Raw genomic sequence first — 7,016 nt, forward strand, 5'->3', positions numbered from 1 at the left:
CCATGGGCATGTCTCCTAATCTCTGTGTGTTATAGTTTTCTCCTGCACAAATGAGAAAGTTTGTACTAAATAACTTTTAAGGTCCTTTCTTCTCTAGCCTTTTAGATTTCTTTTATATGAGTATGGGTAAAATTGAAAATTATTTTGCTGAAACGTATAACCTCCAGAAAAAAATATTATTTATGAGCAACATATATTCATGTCTTTTCTATGACTCCCACTTCTGGAAGGTGTTGCCAAAATAGCTAATTAATGTATTTTGATACAAATTAAGAGAAGGAATAAAATGAGATTTAATTGAATAGGAGCCATAGGCTCAAATATGAAGTTATCTTTATAGTACTGGATTACGACTTTCCTTCAGAGGTACCCTGCACACTGCATATAGTGAATACTAATTTGCATACATAAAGTTCAGAATTGCTTCCTCCTCCCACATTCATTTTTGATAAATGCTACATCTACTGCCACCTGGTGTTCATAATGTCAAATATGTTTAAAAGTCATCTGAAAACTCACATTATTATTTTCTTTCTTTTTTCTTTCTTTTCTTTCTTTCTCTCTTTCTCTTTCTCCCTCCATCTCTCCCCCCTTCCTTCCTTCTTTCCTTCCTTCCTTCCTTCTTTTTAGATTTACAACAAGATGGAGAGGGAAATACAGATTTCTCATATATCGCCAGCCCCCACACATGTATAACCTCCCCCATTATCAGCATCACTCACCAGAAATGGTATCTTTTTTTTTTTTAAACCCAGGAGTGAACCTACATTGTTACATTACCATCACCAGAAATCCATAGCTTACCTTAGAGTTCACTCTTGGTGTTGTACATTCTATGAGTCTGGAAAAATGTATAAAAGGTATGTATGTCTACTATTATCTATTTGGCTTCACCGATACCACACTATCTTGATGACTATAGCTGTATAGTAAATTTTGAAGTCAGGTAATGTCAGTCCTCCAACTTTGTTCTCCTTCAGTATTGTGTTGGATACGGTGCCTGGGTGGCTCAGTTCGTTCAGCGACTGCCTTCATCTCAGGCCATGATCCCAGAGTCCAGGGATTGAGTCCCGCATAGGACTCCCAGCTCCACGGGGAGTCTGCTTCTCCCTCTGACCCACTCCCCTCTCATGTTCTCTCTCACTCTCTATCTCTCAAATAAATAAATTTTAAAAAATCTTTTGAAAAAAATATTGTGTTGGATACTCTAGGCCTTTGGCCTTTCCACATAAACTGTAGAATCAGTTTATAAATATCCATAGAATAATGAGATACAATTTTGACGGATTGCAATGAATCTATGGATCAAGTTGGGAGAACCGACACTTTGAAAACCTTGAGCCTTCCTATCCATGAACAGAGTGTACCTCTTCATTGATTTAGTTCTTTGATTTTATTCATCTGTTTTGTGTGATTTTTATTTATCTGTTCATGTGTTTTATTAGTTTTCCTCGTATGGATCTTGTTATAATTTTCTTTACGTGAGAAGCAAAAGAAAAAGTATGTATTGTTGATGTTCAGTTTTAAGACCTATCTCTAGATGATCAGAAGGGAACCACTTCTGAGTATTTGTAAGAGTGATATGCAAAGAAGTAATTTCAGCTAGTAAATATGACAGGTTTAATTTAGGTTTATTTCCTTTTTCTGAAATACATATTTTTTAATGCTGAGATATATATTTAATAGTTCACAATTGTTTTATGCAAACTTCTCTTTCTCGACTTGTGATTTTGTCACAAATATTCACTTAACTTATTTTTAAGGGGAGTACACCTGATACAGAAATGCCTTCCTCAAATATATAGCCTTGTATTACAGTCTTTTGATTTACAACTAAGCAAAACAAAAAGCTCTTAGAAATATATAAAAATTTGAAACAAAAGAGAAACAGTATAGGTATAGAAGTTAGGACATTTAAATTTTTTGAAAATTTAAATGTAATTAACATTGTATAATGCATAATTTATTTTTAGTAAATCTCAAATAAATTTTTTTTTAAAGATTCTATTTATTTATTTGACAGAGAGAGATCACAAGTAGACGGAAAGGCAGGCAGAGAGAGAGAGAGAGAGGGAAGCAGGCTCCCTACCGAGCAGAGAGCCCGATGCGGGACTCGATCCCAGGACCCTGAGATCATGACCTGAGCCGAAGGCAGCGGCTTAACCCACTGAGCCACTCAGGCACCCTCAAATAAAATTTTTAAATTTATGAACAAGATATTTTTACTTCTTCCATTATAATAAAATTGGTTGGAGGAAATTCAAGATATAATGGTTAGAGGTAATAGGTAGAATCACTGGCTAGATAGGAAATCCAGGGGAGAAAAAGGGAAATGGTTATAGAATAAAAGCACTGTTTAAATGGCATTGAGTGAAGAAGGTAGGTGATCGTATCCATGAGGCACACGTGTTCTTTAGAAGAGATGTACATATAGCTCTTCAGGAAGGCCCTTTAATTCCAGGGCCTTGTTTTTCTTCTAAGGCCTGAACTCATCTTTAAAGTAGATTACTCCTGAGTGTGGTAAGGCTTTAAATAATCCCTAATAGAGTTCTAAACAGATATCAAACTTGAACATTGCCCCTAATTTCTCCTCTCGATTTTCCTACTTTTGTTGGTCTACACTCTTGAAGGAGAGGAGGGAAAAAAAAAATGGCAAGAAAAGGAGACATGGGGAGGCATCTGAGGATAAAAAGCTTTATCCTTTATAATGAAATGGAAAAACATTAATAACGAGGGGCACCTGGGTGGCTAGTTGTTTAAGCATCTGACTCTGGCTCAGATCATGATCTCAGGTCCTGGAATCAAGCCCGTGGGTTGAGCCCTGCATCATGTCCTATGTTGGGCCTTGCTCCGTGGGAACTCTGTTTCTCCCTCTCCCTATGCCCCTGCCCCTGTTTATACTTTCTCTCTCTCTCTCTCTCTCACTGTCTTTCTCTCAAATAAATAAATAAAATTTTAAAACAAAATAAAAGACATTAATAGCCAAAATATTGTTTCATAAATTTGTATCTTTGCTTTAGGGTTGGCTTTGAATGGCTTTTGTCCACAAATGAGCAAAGAAATCCTAGTATATGTTGACCAAGGAAAAGGTCAATGGCAAATGCTGGAGATTTGGTGGTCTCTAGAAAAGTAGACACTTTTTATTTTATCTAAGCAAAGGAGAAAGGAAAGAAGAATAGAGCAAATGTTCTCCTTTTTTACTAAGATTTCTTCCCTTTTTTCTTCTTTTTTTTCCTTTCCTTCCTTCTTTATTTCTTCCTTCCCTCTTTCTTATTTCTTCCTTATTTATCTCTTTCTTAGCGGGGGGGGACTTACACCAAAGTCTCTCAAAGTTATTTCTTTCCATCACTATTCCCACTATCTGAGCTTGAATGGCATGAACTTTTTATCTGAGTTATAGAAACTGCTCTGTCACCCGTCAGCATTACCAACTTGAATCAATTCTCCATGCTCCCTTTTCAGATGATGGTCAAAGGCCCAGGTGTATGCACTGTTATTTCTAGCAGCAAGGCTCTGCTCTTGCGCCTTCCTTCAGTGGAGCTTTCTGCCCCAACACCTGTGCTTACCCCACTTCTATCATCCTGCAGATCTCAGATATCACATTCACTAAACCCTGATTGATGAACAAGTGTGGGTTAAATTCTACTTCTCTATGCTTCCATTATCTCCTGAACTTCCCCTTCTCAAATCATTTACCACAGTTTATGGTAATTTTTTGTGTGGGTGTCAGCCAAAGTGGCTCCCCAAAAAGTGATGCTTGAGCTGATCTAGGCTGTTGTTTATGACTTAGGTGGGTGGGGTTGGTTGGAGGAAGAACACATTCCAGGCAGAGGAAATCTCATGTGCAAAGATAGAAGCCTTTGCACACTGCAGGTAACTTCAGTTTCTGTATAGATGAAGTTCATGTCTTGAATATGCTCTGCTACATTGTCTGGCATTAATCTGGTGGAACAGATTATGAATAGAATAGAATAGAATAGAATAGAATAGAATAGAATAGAATAGAATAATTATATTATTCTAAATGTGTTGAAAATGCGAATTATCGCCATCATATTTTATTTTGGGAAGCATGATTCTTTTCTTAAAATATGTATTTCTTCAACAACACTGGGAAGGATGATTTGAAAAATAATGCAGGGGAGAAAAAATAAACACATAAACGAATGAAGTAAAAATGGAACGGTGTGATCAGAGCTGAGAGTTTTATTTTGTTTTAAGTAGATTTGGGAGGAAGTATTTATTAGATTCAGGTAGGAGAGTAGATAGAAGTATTTAGGATAAATCAAAAGGTTTTGACATGGATGACGATGATCTTATTAACAATGTTATCCCTCACTGGGTGGCTCAGTGGTTTAAAACCTCTGCCTTTGGATCTGGTCATGATCCCAGGGTTCTGGGATCTAACCCCAAATTGGGCTCTCTGCTCAGTGGAGAGCCTGCTTCCTCCTCTCTCTCTCTGCCTGCCTCTTTGCCTACTTGTGATCTCTGTCTGTCAAATAACTAAATAAAATCTTTAAAAAAGAAAAAAGGTTACAGGTCTGGAAATGAATGGCTAATTGTCAGAGCTGTGAGGGCTATGGAGACTACAGAGCCCTTCAAACCAGGGAGATGGCTGCCTGCATAGAAGCTGTCGGCCGGGTGCACTGAGCAGGGACATGGAGAAATCCCAAGTTGAGGACAGGTGAAAACTCCTCATGGACTTGTATCAACCATGGCCAGTGCTGACAGCCTCTTGTCTGGAGATAGACTCTGCAGTCGGATAAAAACAGAGTTCACCCCAAATCAAATGATGCACAAAAGATCTGGACTTAATAAGTACAGATAGCTTGAACGCCAGATGCTTGTCAGGGAATTTATTGCATTCTTTGATTCAATACCATTGTTGAAAGAAAGCAGATATTGTCTGAAGATTGAACCATGCGGATTTCTGATTATGGACACCCCCCAAAAATATATATCAGAGCCACGCCATCTACCAATTGAAGCAAATTGTTTTCCTGACCTCTTAGGCCATTAACCTGCATTAAGGGATATTATCATAAGCATCAGCCTCATGGGACCTGAAGGAAGACGATGGCGACAGAAGGCTGAAATGATGACCACTGGCTAATTGTAGCTTTTAATGATCAACCCTACAGGTTTTTGGAAGTCTTCCATATTATACATATTTGGAAAATGATCTGTATCTCCAGGCTGGGTTGGCAAGGAGATTGTTGTTCCCATGAATTAAAAACACAATGACTGCATTTTGACTGATTTATTTCCTTTAACATTCTTCTAACAATTAGTTTGCTTTCTATCATTTTCCCTAGCGATTTAACTTTGTGATATCACTAGTAATGAGCTGTAGGATAATGCAATCTTGTTTCTTTCCTACATTTAAGTTCAAAATTCCTTTATATAAACAAAGCTAAACAAATATGTTTGTGTCAGTATTAAAGAACATCTTTCCCATATGTTTGTGTCAGAATTAAAGAACATCTTTCCTGCTCCTGGATGGCTCAGTGGGTTAAAGCCTCTGCCTTCTGCTCTGCAATCGACCTCTGCCAGGGTCCTGGGATTGAGTCCCACGTCTGGCTCACTGTTCAGCAGGGAGCCTGCTTCCTCCCTCTCACTCTGCCTGCCTCTCTGCCTACTTGAGAACTCTGTCAAATGAATAAATAAAATCTTTAAAAAAAAAAGAAGAAGAAGATGGAATAACCCTATAATTGTATGAAGCTTATGTGGTGTCTAAAAGCCTGGGCTTTTGAGCCCAGTAAAGCTTGTTAACGTGTTGAACATTCTAGATTCTAGTTCTCTCAACTTGAGAACAGTCACACCTGCCTTATATGAGTCTGTGAGATTACGTAAGACCATATCTGTAAAAATACCTTAACACTGGGTTTGACCTAAAGAATGTATGGTAAGCTCAATGATAAATACACGACTAGAGTGATAGGTAGCAAAGGTTTTTGAGTGTTCATGACATACCAGGCATGGGCACACAATCACATTAAATTTTCATTACAAACCAGGGGTTAGGCATATTTACTACTCCAATTGAACAGGTAAGGATACTGGAGCTTTTCTTAATAAATAACTTTATACACAAATAATAAATAATGCTATACTGTCCCTTCTGAGTGGAAACAAAAATCAACAACTGAAGAAAGGGGGAAGAGAAGGAGAGAGGGAACAAAAGAGGGGGAAAGACAGAGAAAGACAGGGTCAGACAGAGGAAAGAATAGTTTCCTTCAGATTGTTAGAATAAGAAATACTTCTTTTCATTTCAGGGGTCTTTGAACATTTAGTTTCCTCTGATTATAAGGCCATCCCCATTCTCTGTCAAACTCTTTTCATCAGTTATATCTCAGTCTGAAGCCAATCTTCAACTCCCAAGACTGGGTCACATTCTCCCCACCTTAAGCTTTGAACTTTCCTTTCATCATGCTTGACACAATTATAGTTGTCTAATTATTTTTCATTCTAGGCTGATAAAATAAAGTTCCATGTAAAGGGGAATATATCTACTTTGTTTATTACTGTATCTTCATGCTAAAGGATGCCTGATAAAGAGAAATGGCTCAGTTACTAAATGAATGAATGGAGGAAGAAGAAAGAGGAGGAGGAGGAGGAGGAGAAGGAGAAGAAGACGACAAGTGAGTGTTGGGGCAAATGGTGGCGATATAGTCCACCAAACAGCATGTGCACATATGGAAGTGAGAAATACAATAGGACATTAAGAATTAAAATCTGTTGGATGACTTTGATATGTGAGGCAGGGAGTGGATGAAAATAAAATTGAAGAGATAAGCAAAAATAAATCTAAGCAAAGCAGCTTAGACTTGATTCTGTCAGTGACTGGGTAATTAGCTGTCAATTTACAAACACTTTGATTCATGAACTTCTTTCTGTCCAGGGTGATAAAACAAATCACAGTCTAGGGGCATGTGGGTGGCTCATTCAGTTAAGCATCTGATTCTTGATTTCAGCTCAGGATGTGATCTTGGGGTCCCGAGATCAAGCCCCAAGTC

Source organism: Mustela erminea, chromosome 8 (assembly GCF_009829155.1).
Source record: "Mustela erminea isolate mMusErm1 chromosome 8, mMusErm1.Pri, whole genome shotgun sequence".
NCBI classification, from domain to species: Eukaryota; Metazoa; Chordata; class Mammalia; order Carnivora; family Mustelidae; genus Mustela; species Mustela erminea.